At 43.7% G+C, this 21570-nt stretch overlaps 1 protein-coding gene across 3 annotated transcripts in view; it reads right to left on the reverse strand.

Moving 5' to 3' along the window:
* Positions 1–6051, reverse strand: part of LOC127812213 (protein argonaute 16) — a 35572-nt gene extending 29521 nt beyond the window's left edge. For all 3 annotated transcript variants that reach the window (XM_052352593.1, XM_052352591.1, XM_052352592.1), the window contains exon 1: positions 5784–6051. The gene's annotated coding sequence lies outside the window, so the exon portion shown is untranslated. The remainder of the gene's footprint in view (positions 1–5783) is intronic.
* Between the last annotated feature and the right edge of the window lie 15519 nt (positions 6052–21570).

Consider the following 21570-nt stretch of genomic DNA (forward strand, 5'->3'; position numbering starts at 1 on the left):
TTATAGGCCACTTCGCCTATTTTGTCCGTTATGGTAAACGGGCCAAAGTACTTAGGGCTTAATTTAGTGATGGGCCTCTAGCTGATGGACTTCAAATGCTGGTATCTGAGCCACAAGTATACTTGCTCACCCACCTCACACTCTCGGACGCTTCTCTTTCTATCCACGAATTGTTTCATCATGTCCCTAGCAGAGGCCAACTCCTGTTTTAATTGTTGCACCACCTCCCTCATCTATTGAAGGTATTCATCCACTGATAGTTCTGTAAACGGCCCTCCTATAACTGGCAACAGCGGGGGTTTAAACCCATACAGTGCTTCAAAGGGAGACATCTTTAAGGCTGTGTGGTATGTGGAATTATACCACCATTGGGCTAAGGGCAGCCACCTATGCCAGTGCTTGGGCTGCATTATACACATACATCTCAAGTAGGTTTCTAGTACCTGATTAACTTGTTCCGTCTACCCATCCATTTGTGGATGGTAGGCTGTTGACATATTGAGCCAAATTCCCATTGATCCCATAAGCTCTTGCCAAAAACGACTTGTCAACACTCTGTCACAATCTAAAATAATGGTTCCCAGCACTCCATACTGGGACACAATCCTGCCAATGAACAACCAGACCACCTCTTTAGCCGTGTAAGGGTGAGCTAACCCAATAAACTGAGCAAATTTGGTAAACCTAACCACCACCACCATAACACTGTCTTTTCCTTCTAACTTAAGCATTCCTTCGACAAAGTCTATGGCTACGCTAGTCCATGCTCTGTCCGGTATAAGCAGGGGTTAAAAGAGACCCGGGTAGGACACATTTTCCAACTTGCACCTCTTGCATATATCGCATGCTAGCACAAACTTCTTGACATCCCTTCTCAAGTTAGGCCAATAGAATATCTATTAACCCTCAGGTAGGTATTTTGAATACCAAAGTGTCCACCCACTGGTGACTCATGTAGAGTTTGCAATATTTTCTGTTTGAGGTTTCATCCATCCCCAATTACAATCCTCCATTTGTATCTCAACATCCCTTCTGTTAAGGTGTAGCCGTCAGCCCTTCTTGGGATTACCACAACTTCTTCTAACGTCTTTTTCACCTGCTCGTCATCAGCATAACTATCAATAACCTCTTAACACCATTCCGGCACTACAGCAGTAATGGCTGAAGTGCTGCCCTCTTCTTGGCACCTTGATAGGGCATCGGCTACCACATTTTCCTTGCCCCTCCTATATTGTATCGAATAATCGAGCCCCATCAACTTGGCCATCCCTTTTTTTTGCAGTTGAGTGTGTAATTTTTGTTGTAGTAGAAACTTGAGACTCTCATGATCTGTTTTAATAATGAATCTGTTGCCCTCTAGGTAGTGCCTCCATTTTTCTACCTTCATCAACACTGCTAAGAACTCATTTTCGTAGATACTTAACCCCAAATGCCTTGCACTTAGGGTTTGGCTCAGAAATGCCAGCGGTCTGCCCTTCTGTAGGAGGACTACCCGAATGCCTACCCCACACGCATCAATTTCCAATGTGAAGGGTTCATTGAAATCGGGTAATCCTAGAGTGGGGATTGTTCCCATTGCTTCCTTAAGCTTTTGGAAAGCCTCCTCTCCCCACTTGAAATTACCCTTCTTCAAGAGTTCTGTTAGTGGCCAACTTAACACCCCATAACCTTTTACAAACCTCCTGTAGTAGCCGATTAAACCGAGGAATCCTCTTAATGCCTTCAGTGTTGTAGGTTTGGGCCAATTGAGCATAGCTTCGATCTTCCTCGGGTCTGTTCTCACCCCATCTCCAGAGATTAAATGAGCCAAATATTCCACTTGGCTTTGGCCAAAGGAACACTTAGACCTCTTGGTGAATAGCTTTGGCCAAAGGAACACTTAGTTCTCAGGTGCTTTAAATGTTGGTCAAGGGAGGGACTATACATAAGAATATCATCAAAGAATACTAGTATAAACTTCCTCAGATATGGCTCGAAAATTTGGTTCATAAGAGACTGAAAAGTGGCTGGGGCGTTAGTGAGCCCAAAGAGCATCACCAAGAACTCGAAGTGTCCATGATGAGTCCTAAAAGCAGTTTTATGGGTATCTTTAGGCTTCATCTTGATATGATGGTAACCGGATCGAAGATCCATCTTGAAAAAATGGTTGCATTGTGTAATTCATCCAAGAGATCTTCTACTAGGGGTATAGGGAACTTGTCTTTTATGGTTATGTCATTTAATTGGCGATAGTCCACACAAAAACGCCAGGACCCATTTTTCTTTTTTACTAAGAGCACTGGTGAGGCGAATGGGCTATGCTGGGCCTTATCAAGGACTGGTTTAGCATTTCCTTCACCATTTTTTCGATTTTTGATTTTTGGGTTGGCGAATATCTATAGGCCCTGATGTTTATGGGTTCAAAATTAGACTTAAGATTGATGGAATGATCCAGGTTGCGGGAAGGTGGTAAGGTGTTAGGCTCAGCAAAGAGGTCCCCAAATTCAATCAGTAGTTCATCAATAAGGTGCTGAGAGTGTACCTAGTCGATCTTTCCGTGAAGGTTGCTAGTAACTAAGCTTAGTTCACCCATTGCTAGCCTCTCCCATCCTTCTTCTACAACTACAATTGAAAATAATTGAGCCAGCTTGCTCCAATTATTCCTAAAGGATTTATGCAACCTCTTCCCGGTTATCAGCTTGCATGTTCCAATCTCCCTCCTCCTTTTAATATCATCCTCTTTCCTCCTTTATCAAAGGAGACTTCCATCCGATTGAAGTCGAAACTTATGGGACTCACCCCTTTCATCCAGTCAACCCCGAGCACCATGTCACAACCTCCTAATTGCAATCTTCTCCTTGCATCTCCCACTTAAACCCATAACAAGCCGAATTGCTCAGCATCTTGCCCCCGTCACACTCAGGATTGGGTATTAGAGAGTGTGCACTTCAGCTTTCTGGCGGTTTCCCCATCCAGGAAACTATGGGCGCTTCTACTATCTATTAAGATCAGCAAGCCCTTATCCTTCACTCTCCCTTCCATCTTGATTATCTTATTGTCGGTCACCCCTTTCAGTGCATGGAACGATATCTCTCCATTGTTCTCATTCCCAAACTCCTCATCTTCTTCAATTCCATCTCCTTCCTCTTCTTCCACTACTTTTGAGTTGCCCTCTAAAAGAAGAAGTTGGCACCTACATTGATGCCCTGGAAAATACTTATCTCTGCACCTGAAGCACAGGCCGAGCTGTCTCCTCTGGTCATTGTTCCTACCACTTGGCTGGGGCATCACCTAGGGCCTAATTCCGGTATTGCCTCCTGTCCACTTGCAGCCTACTCCTCTCCCACCTTGGTGGGAGGGCCCTACTGTCATAGCTTTAGCTTGTTGCCTTTGTTTTTTCATCAATGCCTCCACTACCATCTCTTGTAACCTGGCACTCTCCACTGCTTGTTCCACCGTTCGAGGTCAGATCATCTTAACCATTGGCCTTAAATCGTCGCTGAGGCCACTCAAAAAGCTGGACACAAAGTATGCTTCAGACAGGTATGGGTCTTGGCTACTCATGAGAGATCTTAGCTCGTCAAATCTTTTCAAGTAGGTTTTTAGCTCACCCACTTGCCTAAGTTTGTTAAATTCTTCAATAATGTCGATCATACTTTTTTTCCCAAACCTTTCACACAGCTTCTCGGTAAACTCTCCCCACGTAGGCTAACCCCTCACACTGATCCAACCTTGGTACCACGCATCCACGACGTCATCAAAGTAGGCAATTGCTAAGGCAACTCTCTGACCCTCTGGTATGTCATACCATTCAAACATTCTTTCGCACTTCTGCACCCACCAACGGGGGTTGTCTCCTTCAAAAACAGGTATCTCCATCCAGGGCATGGGGAAACCCGTTTGTTGGCGATGTCCTTGCTCATCAGGTCCCCTATCCTGCATTATTCCTACCCCCTCGTCCTGACCACTTCCCACATCAGGAGTTACGAGCCTGATATGACCTCTATTGTGACGTAAGAGAGGTTTCGTTCTATCTCGAGGAGGAAAGTCGAGGGCCAAACTGACTGGATTTTGACATATGAACATCAACATGAACTGTTGAAGCTGGTTACCCAGTTCTTCCCTCGTTTGCGCCATCTCTTCGCGCATTTGAGCCAGCGTCCCGTCCAGCTTCTGATCGACCACCATGATCGCCTCGTGGTTACGAGCATTTCCTAGCTCGAGCTGGTCTGCTCGCCTCTGGACCTCGATCATGAACGAGCTGACCTGTTGCAATTGAGTCTCCATGTTTTCATGCGGGTTCCTTCCACCATGAGCTAGCGATAATCCTGCCCTGGAATCGAGCTCTGATACCAATTTGTCACGGTGTGACAATAAGAATTACCTTGAATCAGTGTGATTCAAGGGCGAACAGAGAGAGAAAGTGAGGAAGGAGAAGCAGAGATGCAAGAAAGGGAGGAGAATACGAGAACAGAGAGTTGTAGAGGGAGATTAATGGAGAAAAAGTTCTAATCATTTAATATGCTCTCCCAAAAGGTTGGAAGAGTTAATATACTCACTCGGGTGAGGTCAGAATCACGCCCACTCAAGCAGTTACAACCGATAGCCTTGTCCTTTTCCCTAACAGATTCTCTTGTCCTTTTCCTTAGGCCTTACACATGGCCTGACATCCTGACCAATTGCTAGCTAGAATGGAAATACAATAACGGAAATAAAGCAACTACAATGTAGCAGAAAATAACCATGCTGACAGTAAATATATAGGAAGCAAAAAATTTAAAAGATGGCATGTCCGTGACACTCCTCTTTCGGGGCCAGTATTGATGAGATGACCTATCTTTCCACGTCCTTTAAAAAACGAACGAACCACCGGACTCCATTGTAGGTAGTTAGTTCTATCAAGATGATAGAGAGGGTTCATATCCTAGAAATCATTCCCCGTTCCTAGGGCGGTGAAGGTCGCTAGTGTGGCCAAAGAGTCACCCATAGCAGTCGAAGTAGTATCAATAGAAGTAGTCGACATTTTGTGAAGAAGAAGAAAGAACAAATAAGAGGAACTGCAATGAAGGCAGAACTGTAGGAATGTGGTGGTGATTAAGGCCGGAAAGAGAGAAGAGAAGACCTAGGAAAGTGGCTCTGATACCATGAAGTTTTTCTGAAATTTCTTCTCATACTCAGAACTGATTACAACAGGATTTAAAGGTGAATCCCAAACCTGTATAGGAAACTAGAAAAACTACCTAAGAAGAAAACTAACTAATAAGGAAATCTATACATTAGGAAACTGCCTAATAAAGGAAAAAATACCTATACACTAAACACCTTTACATTAGGAAACTAGAATCCTAGTATCCCCTAAATTAAGCAAACAAAATAACTTAAAATAACCACATACTCTGCAGCAGTCAACACATATTTGTACATGCACGCACATAATATCTATTATATATACTGGTGTATGTATTCATGGAGAGGAGACGGAGGAGGAAAAGAGTCGAGAAGCATACAGTAGCAAGACGACATTGAGTAACAAACAAGTAAAATCAACCAGCACTACCAAAGCAACATTTAATCGAAGTGAAAATCCAAACGCCAGCGAGACAAACAATAATGAAATGAATCAATATGTAACAACCAAATTTAGCAACGGGGTGGCCCAAAAACTGAGACAAACAAGCAGCATCAGAGACGAAGATCAGCAATGCAGCTAAGAAAAAGGTCAAACGTCGTTCTTCCGAATAAAAGTTAAGAAACAGGCGCAGAGCTAGAAGAAGTAAACCAGCGAATGCGTGATATGCATATACCTTATACCATGCGTACGAGTGAAATCCGTAAAAGAAGGAAGAAGCGCTCCTCCTGAATTAGGGTTTCAAAATCAGAGAGCGAAAACTGAAACTGAATGCAAAGAGGCTATCTGCGTCTCTCTCTAGCAGCTTGCAGAGTCGTGAAGATTTGAAAGGAGGAGAGAAAATGTGGAGGGAAAGAGTCTCTTAACTTTGGGAATTTTATGGGTTTACTGCCATGTATACACGAGAATTTTGGCTACAGCCGTCTGATTGTGGTTGGGTTGTGACATTGTAAAAATTGCAAAACATAATAAATGCCAATTAATTTTGGCCATAACTAGAATTCTAATTTTTAATGTCAAAAACAGCCGGAAAGCTCAACTGACGAAGGGTTGTGAACAAGGTAGCACGGTCACGTTGATGTCGCGTGAAGCACTGGATAATTGCACTTCGACACCGATGCGTTGTTTGCCAGGAGTCCTACTTCTCCTTTCGTTGCTCCATTAGGCAATTTATGGCGCGTGGCGGACACACTTGGTCGCTGGGCCGATGTGATGATCAAGCTGGTAGTTCATCGCCACGCGTTTTGTGACGAGCATGGCCCACCAATGCGTCCGTTTTGGAAAGAAAATGCGTCCTATATAGGGAAGATATTGTGCGTCTATTTATTTATTTAATAAGTGCTTAAAATACATTGTATATTTATATTCTTTAAGTATAAATTTTTAAAGTTATTTTAATTCTAAGTGAATAATTTGAGATCTTTTTTATAGAAAAATTAAACTCATTTATTAACTTCTTGTTATCCCTACTCAAAAGTTATGAGTCGAATATTAATTTTTTTTAAGTATAAAACTTCACTTTACATTCTTCAAATTTAATCTTTTAGCTCATTCATCCTTTAAATTTCAAAATTCGATCAATCAAATTTTGAATTTTTCAAATTAGCCACAATGCCTCATTCTAGCCCGTGGCTAATTTTAAAATTTTCAAGAATTAATTAGATAAATCTTAAATTTAGTAATCTCAAAACTAAAATTTCATCGCACTTTATTACTTTAACCCTCTATTTGATATGTTTGAATATCTTGAGGTAAAATATAAAGATTTAAGTAAGGCTTAGAACAAATTTATAAATAAATTTAAATGACAGTATATCATGTTTTCATGTCATTAATTACCACCATGTGACATGGGGATTCCATCATATAGGTAAAAATAACAAATGAACCAACTGTTTTCACCAATTAGAACATGACTATCATGCATGGATTTGTTACTAAATACAATTATCCATAAATAATGTTCGAAAACATAAATAGAAGATATGATATAAAATCATCACATGATGTTGAAATATATCCCATTATGATCAACATGAGATAAAAAAAAAAAAAGGATAACTACATATATAGATTTGTTATTGATGTACCCGGGAAGACGAAGCGGATATCTGATTAAGTGCAGGCCCCAATTCGCTGGGATGAAACGAAGCCGGGGGGTCGAGAAAGACCCACTTAGCATAACCGAGTGGGGTGCCACTCGGTTGCCTGAGTGCCCGAGCCCCCGCTCGGTGCAACCGAGTGGACCCCCACTGGGTTGCATCGAGTGGAGGGCCACTCAATTGTGCCAAGTGGCCCTCGTTCTTAGCTCGGCCTAGCCGAGTGGGGTCCACTCGGTTAGGCCAAAGGATCCCACTCGGGGGAGCAACCGAGTGAGGGTCACTCGGTCATACTGAGTGACCTTCCGGGGTTGCTAATTTTTGATCAAATCGCCCAATCCAACCGAGTGGCCCCCTCTCTCGTCAACCAAATGACCTCTAGAAATCTCGGAATGGGCCACAAAATCTCTGGAATAGGCCGCGAGATTCTCGCCGAAAATATCGCGAGGCTTCTCTCTCTCCTCCACTATAAATATGAGACCCTGCCTTCATCACAATGTACGCAATTTTGAGTAATTGAAGTACAATTTTCTCATTTTTTCTCGATATTTGACTTAAGCATCGGAGGGTTTGCGCGGGGACCCCCTCCCACGTCCTAACGGTGCTCTTGTTTTGTAGGCCACTCGTCACCTTCAGGTTACTCGGTCAGCAAGGCCACTCATTGCCCCCAGGTCACTCGGTCATCTTGGCCACTCGTCACCCTCAGTTCACTCGGTCACCTTGGCCACTCGTCACCTTCAGGTCACTCGGTCAGCAAGGTCACTCGTCGCCCTTAAGTCACTCGGTCACCTTGGCCACTCGTCACTCTCAGGTCACTCGATCATCTTGGCCACTCGTCACCCTCAGGTCACTCAATCATTTTGGGCCACCAGATCATTTTTGGCCACCAGATCATTTTAGGCCACCATATCACTTGGCCATCAGTTCATCAGCCTTATCAGACCATCAGCTCTATCGGATTACCAGATCTGGACCTCTACCAGATTTAGTTACTCGTCAAGATTCTCATCAGTGAAGGCACGACTCCCAAGACTTTTGCGTCTGTCCGCAATTAAAAATAGATTGTTGTATTTTGGCAACAACAATTGGCGTCATCTGTGGGAAACGCAAGATAAAAAGTCAACTTAAGAATGGCAAACACCCGTGGACACCGACGAACCTTCTCTCAAGGCGTAGAAACACGCCTACCACCACGGAACTCTCAGCAATAAGAAGCACATCTTCCCCCTCATAATGCTCAACCACAAGGAGATGATCGCTCTGTTTCCCCCATCCAGCAGGTGGGGAACCAATCAGTCCCACCTCCACTTAACATCGGCTCAGGGCCACTTCCTACTGGTCAAGTTGGGACTTCACGACAGCCACCGCGTACGGTCTCGTGGGAAGAGTATGAAGCATTGAGATAGCAACACGTTAAGGGCATGCAGGTACTTCAAGACATGGCTGGTGTACTCCAAAGTATGATGCCTAGAGAGACGTTGCCTGATACTTTGAAAAAGTTTATGCCACCCCCTGAACCTCAGCCCGAGGTGGGAGCTGATTCTTATCAAGAGGCCACTCTTGATTCTCCTTCCCGATCTACTCCTCGACAGAAGGATAAGCCCAGATCACCACCACCAAGAAGGAACCCTCATTCCGTGCCTCGAAGAAATGAAAACCCAAGAATGGAAAACAGGATAGAAGCCCTCAAAGGCGGAGGTATCATGAAACAGTGGCCAGTACACCAACAAGACATGACAATCAAACAACAACTAGTATGCGTGATGACATGAAAAGAGTAGTAGAAGAGGTGCTTGAGCGAAAAAAGTTAATCCCTGCAACAGAAGAGCACCAACGTAGAAAATGTCCTTTTACTGTAGATATATTGGAGAGGCCTCTGCCTCGAAAATTCAAAATGCCACAAATCACCCTCTACTCAGGAAAAGACGATTCATATGATCATGTTCAGAATTATGAGTCACTGATGATATTGCATGGATGGGACAACGACATAATGTGCCGAGCTTTTTCCTTAACACTATCAGGACACGCTTGAACATGGTTTAACAGCCTTCCAAAAGCCTTTATTTCATCATTTAGGCAGCTTAGAACATAATTTATCAAGGCTTTTGTGATTAACAGTCGAAGAAAAAAGGACGCCACATATTTGCTCAGCATACGACATGGGAATAAGGAATTCTTACGTCAATTTGTGGATAGATTTCGCAACGCTACTCTTGAAGTCCCTAATTTGCCGGCCCAAGTGGCAGTGTCTGCTATGCTCCAAGGGACACGTCTCGCCTCTCTCCAAGAATCACTTTCTCTAGACCCTCCAACGTCCCTGGCCGATTTATTTGTCAGAGCAAACCGGTATATCCTCCACACTGAAATTATGAGGAATGTGGTGGGGAATGAAGACAAAGAAAGGAAGAGAAAGGAACGTGAAGGAGAAGAAGAGTCTATTCGACGACAGGAAAGGGTTAGGAGACCGGATGTACCTAAACCTCATTTTAATCATTACACACGGCTTTTACAGCCCCGATCAACTATATTAGCCTCAGTAGAGAGAAAAGGACTCCTTAAACTACCTCGTAGAGTTGACCAACCTATGAGAAAAAATCAAGAAGAGTATTGCAGATATCATCAAACTCGGGGACATTCCACTGATCATTGCAGAGAATTGAAGAATTAGATTGAGATGCTCATTCTAGAGGGGCACTTGCAAAGATATGTGATAAATGAGGGAGAAGAAAATAGGGAACCCTAGCAAAGGGAAGATAGACATGATGGGCATGAAATGCCAAACCCGAGGCAACAAGAGAGAGGAAGAGATCATAGGCAAGATACTCATTTAGACAATGAACCGACTCAACAAGCCATTCACATTATTTCAGGTGGGGAAACCCTAGGTGGGGACACATCAGCCTCCCAAAAGAAATACGCCCGTCAAGCCTACCAAGTTAATTCAGTGATGGAAGTAAGAGATGATGAAGAGCCAATCACCTTCGCCCCAACCGATCGAGGTGATATAATATTCCCGCATGATGATTCCATGGTTATTTCAGCAGTCGTGGCTAAGCACCCTATTAGTAGAATTTTGGTTGTAACATCCCGTTCGAGCGATAGGAAGGATCAGAACAACTTACCTTGATGGGCCTACGCGAACTTCCCAGGGGGTCACCCATCCTTGGATTACCCCAGGTTAAGCACGCTTAACTTGGGAGTTCTTTGCCAACATTCAGCCCAAAAGGTATCCAGCTGGTGTTGTTTCCTTTCTTACACTATCCTCGATATATACTAACTTCTCTAGGCTCTCGGGGTATTACATTCCCCCCCTTAAGCACATGACGTCCTCGTCATGCGACCTTACAACCTGTCCCAGATCTCCCCCCTTTGCATGGTCGATGTGGGATTCGCCTAAAGTGCCTACATGCACCCCCCATAGGGGCCTACACACACCCCCCTCAGGACTCAGCCTCCTAGCTGAGGTTTGCCCCACCATCGCACTCAGAGGCTCGGGGGTTGATTCTGATACCACCTGTAACATCCCGTTCGAGCGATAGGAAGGATCGGAACAACTTACCCTGATGGGTCTACGCGAACTTCCCAGGGGGTCACCCATCCTTGGATTACCCCAGGTTAAGCACGCTTAACTTGGGAGTTCTTTGCCAACATTCAACCCAAAAGGTATCCAGCTGGTGTTGTTTCCTTTCTTACACTATCCTCGATATATACTAACTTCTCTGGGCTCTCGGGGTATTACATTGGTAAATAGTGGCAGTTCTGTCAATTTGATCTACTGGAACTGTTTTGAGCAAATGCATTTATCTCATGATCGATTGAAGAAAGTGTCCTCACCCCTGTATAGCTTCACTGGAGAAGCGATCCCAGTTGCAGGATCTATTTAGTTACCTATCACGTTAGGTGTAGACCCCCAACTCGTAACTCGACAAGCAAATTTTATGGTGGTTAAAACATTCTCGGCAGCATATAATATGATTTTGGGTCGCCCGTTACTCAATGATCTAAGGGCCACGGTATCCTCATGCTATTTATTGATGAAATTCCCCACGCCCACCAGAGTGGGACAGGTTCGAGGAGATCAAAAGAAAGCACGAACTTGTTATGTGTCATCTACAAAAAGGAAAAGAGCTGAAGAAACCTTATCCATAGCCGAGAAAGCCATATATAAATCCTTGGAAGAAGGAGCCACACGCAAACCCTAGCTTGTTGAAGAATTAGAGGCAGTCCATCTGAGTGAAGCAGATTCTGAAAAAGTACCATATGTGGGTTCCCAACTTTCGAAACATATAAAAGAAGAAATCACAAGATGCCTGCGAGAAAATTCAGACGTATTTGCTTGAAAACCAAAATATATGCCAGGAATCAGTCCAGAAGTGATATGTCACCACTTGAATGTGGATCCCCAGTTCAAGCCAGTCCGACAAAAGAAGCGAAACATTACCCCTAATAAGCTACACGCATTAGAAGATGAAGTTGACAAACTGCTAAGGGCAGGCTTCATTCGAGAAGTATTATATCCAGAGTGGTTGGCCAATGTTATGGTCCCGAAACCTAATGGAAAATGGCATGTCTGTGTGGATTTCACCAATCTCAATAAGGCATGCCCCAAAGACTCATACCCACTACCTCAGATCGACCGTCTCGTGGACGAAACGTCTGGATACTAGTTTTTGAGCTTCTTGGATGCTTTCTCGGGATATCACCAAATAATGATGTACCCTCCAGACCAAGAGAAGACGTCATTTATCACTGAAAAGGGGACATACTGTAACACCCAGTGTTACTGGTGTTAAGAGAATGAGAAAGGAAGTAATAAAACTTCCAAAAATACCCTTGACAAGGTGTTGGATCCTTGAGAATGAGGGTGCCCTATGAGAGGGGCATTTTGATAATTTGGACAGTGAAGTCCAATAAAAGGGTATTTTGATAAATTGAAAATAATTCCTATGTGGAGTTAGGGATGTAAGTGAAGTAAATCCCAATTTTGTATTTATGTGGAGATATATGGGATTAATAAATTCACAAAAGGCATTTGGGGAATTTTGGAATTAATTCCATAAAGGAATTTAATTATGGAATATTGGGAAAGTGTTGGATATTTTATTATTTATGAAAATAATTATTTTTCCCTAAATTAGTGGATAAATGTGGTGATGCCACATGGATAGTGGAGATGGAAGCTTGGAAGCCAAGGTTAATGTCTAAAGGTGACACTTGGCAAAGTCTTGTTCAAGTATAAATGGGGTGATTTAATTAAATACAACAGAATTGAAATTAGTCTTTCAAGCATTTAAAGAGAGGCATGATGGTTTGGATTAAAAGAAAATCCAAAAAGAAATTAAGTTAGTCATGCATTAATGCTTTGGAAATTTTGGGATTTATTTAAATACATAAGAAAGTATTTATGTCTCTCAAATGTGATGGATATGAAAATAGTCCCATTAATTTAAATGGGAAAGAAATAAAAAATTGGAAGGATGAGATTGATTCTTGGAATTGGAAATGATCTAAGGGCCACCATTTAGTCTTGAAAGTTGGTAAGGATTGCCAACATATTAATGATTTAATTTAAAGACTAATATTGGATGGCTAAGATTAATTCTTGGAAAGGCACATGGATTGTGTTTCCTTTTAAGGATGGAGATTAAGTCTTGTAAAGGCAAAATAATCCAATGGTTGAAATTTAAAGAGAGGAAATGGCATGGATTGTGTTTACTTGTGTGGTTGGGATTTTCTCTCATAAAGCAAATGGAAATCAAGGGATAAGATGAAGTCTTGAAAGTGAGATTTCAAGACAAGAGTAGTATAAAAAGGAATATAGTGCTTTAGTCTCAAATTTTTGCCATTTGAAGAGTCTTGAAGGAAGAAAGAAGAGAGATAGGAAGAAGTCTCTCATGGAAGAAATAAATGAAGAGAAGAAGGAAAGGAAAGAAGAAAAAAAAGAATGTAAGTATTCTTCCTTGGGCTTGTTTAAGTTCCTTCCACTTTTTTTATTGGTAGCTTAGCTTCTTTAAATTTTTGTTTTAAGGAGCTCTTAAGGAGAAGAGTGAGAAATGAAGCTAAGAGATTCTTGAAGCTTCAAAGAAAAGAAAAGGTAAGGGATGACCCCATGGGAGGGTGGCCTTACAATGTGTTGTAAGTATGTTTCATAAGTGTATATGTTGCATTTGGCATGTTCTTTTATGTTCATGAGACTTATGGCCATAGGTTAGTTGGGAACATGGTTGAAATGGTGGATTGATGCCTCTAACCTTGGAGGGTTGTGAGGGCAAAGAAACCTAGCCACCTTTGCATGCATTTGGCATCATATAATTTTGTTATGTTCATATTTATTTTGCATTGCACCCTTATTGAGCTTAATAGCTCATGAGGTTTTTTCCCTCACATGTAGGTTGTGAAGGCATGGTAAAGTAAATGAAATGGTGGAATGGCATGTGAAAGCATGGAAAGAAGATTCAAGTGTACATTATGGCTTAAGGAAGCCTATGTTGTTGTGTTTGGTTTATGAGATGTAATTTTATTTGGTTGTTAATGACTTGTTAAAGCCTAAGATCATGTGTGTATTTTATATTTAAAAATGCTTGAATTTATATTGAAATGAGATTATGGCTTATGGCAAGTTGAACCCTAAGTTTTGGTGAAGTCTTATTTTTGGAATGTTATGGAAGCATCAAGAGTTTGGTTTAAGCCTTAATTATGGAGTAATAGAGGCAAAAATTAAAGGAAAGTGAAGTATATTTATTTAGTTTAATTTCTGAAAAATTTGGGTTTGGAAGTCCAAATAAAAGAAAAAAAAAAAAAAGAAGTGAAGGAGCAGTAGGGGGCAGCAGCAGGTGGCAGCAGCTGCAGCAGGCCCTAGGGCGCGCGCGGCATGCGCAGCCAGCATCCAGCGAGGCCCGGGCGCGCCAGTAGGCCCTGCCGTCCAATTTTTTTTAAAAAAATTGGATTTTGGGGAGAATTTAGGGCATTTCTTAATTGATTTTGGGCCCCGGAGGAATTTTCAAATTATCGGGATTTTTCAGGAATTTTGGAGAATAATGCCGAAATTTTGGAAAATTGAAAATGATGAGTTTTTCCTCCAAAATTAGTAATCAATTAATGGATTGATTTAAATGGTGATTTTATGGAGCCCGATAAAATTCTTGGATGGAAAAAGAATTAAATATAAATAAGAAAATGGCGGTTGGGCATCTTCATGAGTTTTTTTTAAGCAAATGTGGTGTGGTTGAAGCCCAATTCTACTAATGAATCCTAGGGTTGAGAGAAGGGAAGGACGAGCCTAGTTCTCACCTAGGGCGTTTCGCCTTGAAACATGGTCCACCCTTCACCACAGGCCGGGCAGGTGGACAATTCAGGTAATTGTTCACGAGTATCACCCGTAAGTGGGAGCAGGGCGTTACACATACTGCTACCAAGTCATGCCTTTTGGACTCAAAAACGCTGGAGCCACTTATCAGCGCATGGTGAATAAAGTCTTTAAAAAATTGCTGGGCGACACAATGGAAACGTATGTTGACGACATGATCGTGAAAAGTCGAGAGGATGAATCCCATGTAGAAAAGCTAGCACAGGTGCTCGGAGTCTTTAGACAGTACAAGATGCGGTTAAATCCAATGAAGTGTGCATTTGGAGTGCAATTTGGAAAATTCTTGGGATACATGATCACACAAAAAGGAATCGAGGCAAACCCTGTGAAAATTTAAGCAATATTGGATATGGAGCCATCAACATCAACTAAGGAAGTTCAGCAATTGACAGGACGAATGGCAGCTCCTGGACGTTTTCTCTCCAAGTCAGCTGAAAGATAGCTCCCCTTCTTGCGAACATTAAGAGCGAGAAAAAAGTTTGAATGGATAGAACAATGCCAAAAGTCATTTGAAGCATTAAAGGAGTATCTAAAAGAGGTTCCCCTATTAACACGACCAGAAACTAGAGAGACACTGTACTTATACTTGGGATAAGTGATGAAGCCATAAGTGCAATACTAATAAGGAAAGAGGGACAGGTGGATCAACCAATATATTATGTTAGCAAGGTATTACAGGGCCCAGAGACACGTTACCCCATAGCAAAAAAAATGGCGTTAGCTTTGTTAAACGCCTCCAGAAAGTTGAGGCCATACTTCCAGGCTCATTCGATCATCGTACTTACAGATCAGCCTTTACGAAGTATTTTGCAAAAGCCCGAATGTTTCGGTCGCCTTACTAAATGGTCCATTGAGTTAAGTGAATATGATATCCAGTATCAACCTCGACAAGCTATAAAAGGACATGTGTTGGCTGACTTTATTGTAGAATGTACACACTCTAGTAAAGTGGGAGAAAATGAGCAGGCAGAATGGCTGTTGTTTGTTGATGGAGCATCTGGTTCACAGGGAAGTGGCACTGGGATAGTACTCGTATCCCCTGAGGGAGAAACGTTAGAGTATTCTCTGCGATTTTCTTTTTCAAGTACTAACAATGTAGCTGAATATGAAGCATTAATTGTTGGAATGAGGATAGCAAGGAAATTGGAAGTAACACGGTTAGTTGCCCATAGTGATTCTCAGTTAATTGTACAGCAGTTTCAGGGACAATATGAAACCAGAGAGCAAATAATGGCTCAATACTTGTCCAAAGTAAAAGACCTGGCCCAGACATTTCAGAGTTTCCAATTAACACAAATAAACAGATCGCTCAATGGACATGCTGATACTTTGTCTAAACTAGCATCCACTAGAGAGACAACAAGAAGAGCAATATTTGTTGAGATGCTACATCAACCAAGCATCGTAGAAAAAGAGGTATCATGTGTTGAGGCAGGAGTAGACTGGAGATCACCCTTCTATCGTTATCTCACTAGTAATGAATTACCAGATGATCCACAAGAAGCAAGAAGGCTTAAGATGCGGGCTTCAAGGTTTACCATCATAGACGGGATATTATATAAGCGAGCTTACACTACACCTCTTCTCAAATGTTTAGGCCCTTAAAAGGCCGAATATACCCTGGCAGAAACCCATAGTGGAATGTGTGGAGAACACTTGGGAGCAAGAGCCCTAGCAACCAAAATTTTGAGAGCTGGTTTCTTTTGGCCCACACTAAGGTCAGACGAGTTAAAGAAAGTCAAATCATGTGACAAATGCCAGCAACATGCTCCAGTCCAATCTGCCCCAATATCTCAGCTGCAACCTGCGTTCCAGCCTATACCATTTGCCCAGTGGGGTTTGGATATTCTGGAACCCTTCCCTCAAGCACCCGGGTAAAGAAAATTTTTAATAGTGACTACAGACTATTTTACCAAATGGATTGAAGTTGAGGCATTGGCCACCATTACAGCACGAAAAGTAGAGGCAATGGTATGGAAAGACATTGTGTGCCGGTTTGGGATACCAAGAATTATCGTTACGGATCATGGGAAGCGATTTGATTGTGACTCCTTTAGGAAATTCTATGACAACCTAGGGATCCAACTAAGATTCGCTTCAGTGGCGTACCCCCAAGCTAATGGACAAGCAAAGGTCAGTAACCGAGCCATATTGCATGGCCTAAAAACCCGACTTGAAGGAGCTAGGGGAACATGGGCCGACGAGCTACCCACCATTTTATGGGCTTACCGAACAACTAGTCGGGTCGCTACTAGAGAAACTCTGTTCAATATGGTATATGGGACAGAGGCCTTAATTCCTATTGAAATTTTAGCTAAGTCCCCAAGACTGATGGCATATGAGGAAGAGGACGGTGCAAGGAATTCTGAAGCATTGCGAGAAAATTTGGATTTGATTGAAGAGAAGATGGATAACACTGCCATGAAGATAGCTGCATATCAGAGAAGAGTCGCCAGTTATTTCAATTCTCGGGTAAAGAACAGACCCATGAACGAAGGAGACTAGTACTTTGAAGATCTGTTGTAACCAATGCGCTAAGGGATGATGGAAAGTTACGAGCAAATTGGGAAGGGCCATACCGCATTCTAAAGCTGATTGGTCCCAACACTTGCATTTTACAAACTCTTTCGGGAGACACCATGGGGAAAACCTGAAATTTGAACTATCTGAAGTTGTATATGAACGATGTACCTGAGAAAATATCTGCAATAATATAAGTCCTAAATGGGACCGTGCATGTAGGCACATTTAGTCGAACCACGTAAAAATGCTTGTGTGCGCATGGCTATCATTTTATTTTCGTCTACGGAAAGGAAACTCACACACAATCGGGCCCATTGCCCCGCTTATGGCCCGGCAAAGAGGTAAAATACGATCAAGCCCGTTGCCCCGCCCATGGAACTGCAACGAGGTAAAATACGATCGAGCCCGTTGCCCTGCCTATGGCCCGACAACGAGGTAAAATACGATCGAGCCCGTTGCTTCGCTTATGGCCCGACAACGAGGTAAAGTATGATCGAGCCCCTTGCCCTGCCTATGGCCCAGCAATGAGGTAAAATACGATCACACCTGTTGCCCCGCCTATGGCACAGCAACGAGGTAAAATACAATCGAGCCCATCACCCCACCTATGGCCTGAAGACAAGGTAAAATGCAATCACACCCGCTGCCTCGCTTATGGCCCGACAACGAGGTAAAATACACTCAAACTCGCCACTCCGTGCATGATCCAACAACGAAAGAAAAGTCCTAGCCTTGTATCACTAAAGTCAGCAATAAAATAATAAATCAAGCGGCAAAGAGTGGAGCACGTTGGGCAAGACAAAGAAAAAAATACTCATCGATAAAGCAATAACTCTCCTTACAAAAAAAAAGAAAGAGAGAAAAAAGATAGCAACAACGAAAAGCAAACTACAATGAGGGTCTACTCGCGGGAGTGAGACTTGCGAGAGGAACGCTTCGTAGACCCGAACGACACAATAGGAATCCCAGGAGACACTGTGGGGAGTTCCCCTTCCTCAACCTTGGCCGTATGAGGGACATCTTCAACAGCTACGCCAGGATCCTCTTCAGTGGCTCCGGGGTCGACCGCCATGCCTTCTTCCCCACGATTGAAAGGAAACGAATTCCATGGGCCCGTCAGATTTTCCAAATCATCCACCAAATATGAATCCAAGTAAGAAGAACGACTCATAGGCTCATTTGGCTCATACTGACGCCAATCTACTTGATGAGACTCCTCAACCTCGGGAGTAAGAAAAAGTTTAGGAAAAGTCTCTCCCGGATGCTGAGATTCCAGATGGGCGCGTGCCAAATAAAATCCATATTTCAGAAACCCTGAAGCATATTTCCCATTTATGTCTTGGCAATCGGTTGAGAGACGATATTCCTTCACCGCTTCAGCCCGAATAGCATAAGCATCCATACGACTTATCTTCAGTTTTGTCAGGCGTAGAAAGTGTTCCTGCAAAAGTGCTTCATGCCGCGTCATCAACCCAACATTCTTGTGCTCCTCAGCTTCTAACTTAGAGCGCAAATCTTGAATTTCCCCTTGAAGGCCCGAGGTACCAACAACAACCCGGACAGCCGATCACGCATACGCCCAATCTCTGTCTCTGCATTTTTCTTCCCGACCTTCGCTCGGCGAGCATGACCCTTTAGTTCTTGGCGCTCTTCGTTCCAAGAAGATTGGCGGTTCCTCCAGTCTGACAGCTGGACTTTTACTTGTTCACGATATACCCTGTCCCTTGGCATTGGAGGCAACGATCCATTGGATCCCTTGCAGCAAAAGCTACTCCGCTTCATCCCTAGCCTGAGCATGATTGCTGCCAATAAATTGCCGTTCATCTCGAGGGAGAATGGTAGAGTAAATGAGACAGGCGCCAATCCTGGGTTCAGTAACGGAGTCTGTCTCTAATACCCTAGGGGAAACCTCAAAATCCCGACCACTAAGCTTCGTACCATCCCCGAGAATCATAGTATGTCTCACCTCGCCTTGGAAGGGGAAGTATAGGAGGTGGTCTCATTGATTTCTCGCCTTCAAGACGACGATGATCTTTCCTATTAGGAATTACAGGATGGCGACATTCTTCTTCCACCCGGGCCATGTCACCAACAAATCGAGAAGACAAGGTTCGCCCCCCTCGAGAATTGGGAGCAGGAGATGGAATGTCGATGGCCTCTTCATGAGAGAGAGGAAATAATGATGGGCTTTCCGTATGAGAAGGAACTTCAGCACTCGAATGTCACTTCTCGAATGACGTCGCCTTTCCACCCCAGTGGGAGAAATGCCAGCAGGCCTACGTGACCGAGGAGGGCGAGAACTTGTAGATCCCTCGGCATCCTGGGCAGAAGCCCTGGTCGTTGTCGCAACAAGTGCCTCCTCTTCATGGTGGCGTCTACGCAACTCCATCAGCCTACTCAACCCAGCCATTTCTACAAAAATCAATACAAAGCATTTAATGTGGAAAAATAATGCAATAATGGAAAAAGGAAGGCAATGGCGAAAGATATTCTACCCCCAGGAGTGTTTTCCTCCTAAGGATTGAAAGGAGGATGGGAAGATGATTCAGGCATTTCCATCTCCTCCTCCCCGACTCCTTCCATTTCCCGATTAGATAGCGAAGAAGACAGAGGAGGTGCAGTTGGCGTCACGACCCCCCAACCTGCGATTCTGAAATTTTCTAAAGTCAAGAGGCTCATCAACTCAACAGGACCTGGCGCCGTTAGCATCTCTACTAGACGATGATATACGCCCTGAACTTCCTTGCATGGAGGAAACCCTTGGCTGGCATCCTGATGGTTCCAGTATAGAGGAGCATCCCAACTAGGCGGAGGTTCTATCACCACCCGTCGCTCTTCAAACCGATTGATCTTGTTAGGAAGAGTGCTGAACAACTCGAAGCCCGATACCTTCTGAAGTGTATAAAGGGCGCGGTCTTTGCTAGCTCTTCGTAATCGGTAGAAGCAACTGAAGAGCATTAAGGAAGGGACTACATTCCTCTGATGGCAAAGCACCAAAAAACCGACCATCTGGGCCCAACCATTAGGGTGAAGTTGAGCGGGAACAATCTTGTAGTGACGCAACCACGCCATGGCAAAGGGCGAAAGAGGAAAATGGAGTCCCACCTCATACGAAGCAAAGTGAACACCAATGGAGCCTTCATCTACCTGGGAAGGGTCCGACTCATCGAGATGAGGATACCTCACCATAAATCCAGAAGGGATGGCATCATAAACCTTCTCAAAAGCCCCGTACCGAAGCCAAGAGCTTGAAGTGGCAGGAATGTGCGCGGGGCCGGGGGGTGATGCCGGTCTTCTCCTCGACATATTAAAAAGATTCAAAGCTGTTACCTTGTTACGTTAGGAAAGACGGAGGATCACAACAAGCAAAATACCTGCACGTAAAAACCAAGAATATCAGTACAAGGCAAAGAAGAAGCAACTGAAGGGTGAGTCAAGCGATCGAAGGCATTTAAAGGCACCGGGAGACCGGGACCACTCGGTCATGACCGAGTGGCCTCGACCAAAAATAAGGCCACCCGATCATGACCGAGTGGCCCCCCAGTCGCACGTCATGGCCACTCGATCATAACCAAGTAGCCCAATGAGCACGCGCCAAGTGATGAAAGTGAGACGTAGCCCGAAAACGCACTGAGACCTGAGAGAATTTGAAGTTTTGAAGACACCACGGCTGATCCTTATGAAAATTAAATGAAGACTTGAAGCCCTATTTATAGGGGCTCAAAAGGTAAAAAAGCCAAAGTTGTCGAATGAATGCAGAAAATGAAGAGCAAATATGCATAAATGATCTTCCGAAAATAAGCAAAATACGACAAAAATCGCACTAAAATTTCCCGAGATCTTATGCTCTTTTACCCAACCTCTCGGCTAAAAAAGCAGGGAGCAATTGATGCACCCGGGAAGGCAAAGCGGATATCTGATCAAGTGTGGGCCCCAATTCGCTGGGATGAAACGAAGCAGCGGGTCGAGGAAGACCCACTTGGTATAGCCGAGTCGGTGCCCACTCGGTTAGGCCGAATGGATACCCCCACTTGGCATAACCGAGTAGGGTGCCACTCGGTTGCTCGAGTGGCTGAGCCCCCGCTCGGTGCAACCGAGTGGGGGTCCACTCGGTTGTGCCGAGTGGCCCCTCGTCCCTAGCTCGGCCTAGCCGAGTGGGGTCCACTCGGTTAAGCCGAAGGATCCCACTAGGGGAGTAACCAAGTGGGGGTCACTCGGTCATGCCGAGTGACCCTCCGGGGTTGCTAATTTTTGATCAAATCATCTGATCCAACCGAGTGGCCCCCTCTCTCGTCAGCCGAATGACCTTCGAAAATCTCAGAATGGGCCACGAGATTCTCGCCAAAAATATCGTGAGGCCTTTCTCTCTCCTCCGCTATAAATATGAGACCCTGCCTTCATCACAAGGTACGCAATTTTGAGTAATTGAAGTACAATTTTTTCATTTTCTCTCGAGATCTGACTTAAGCATC

Source organism: Diospyros lotus, chromosome 10, assembly GCF_014633365.1.
Source record: "Diospyros lotus cultivar Yz01 chromosome 10, ASM1463336v1, whole genome shotgun sequence".
Taxonomy (NCBI): Eukaryota; Viridiplantae; Streptophyta; class Magnoliopsida; order Ericales; family Ebenaceae; genus Diospyros; species Diospyros lotus.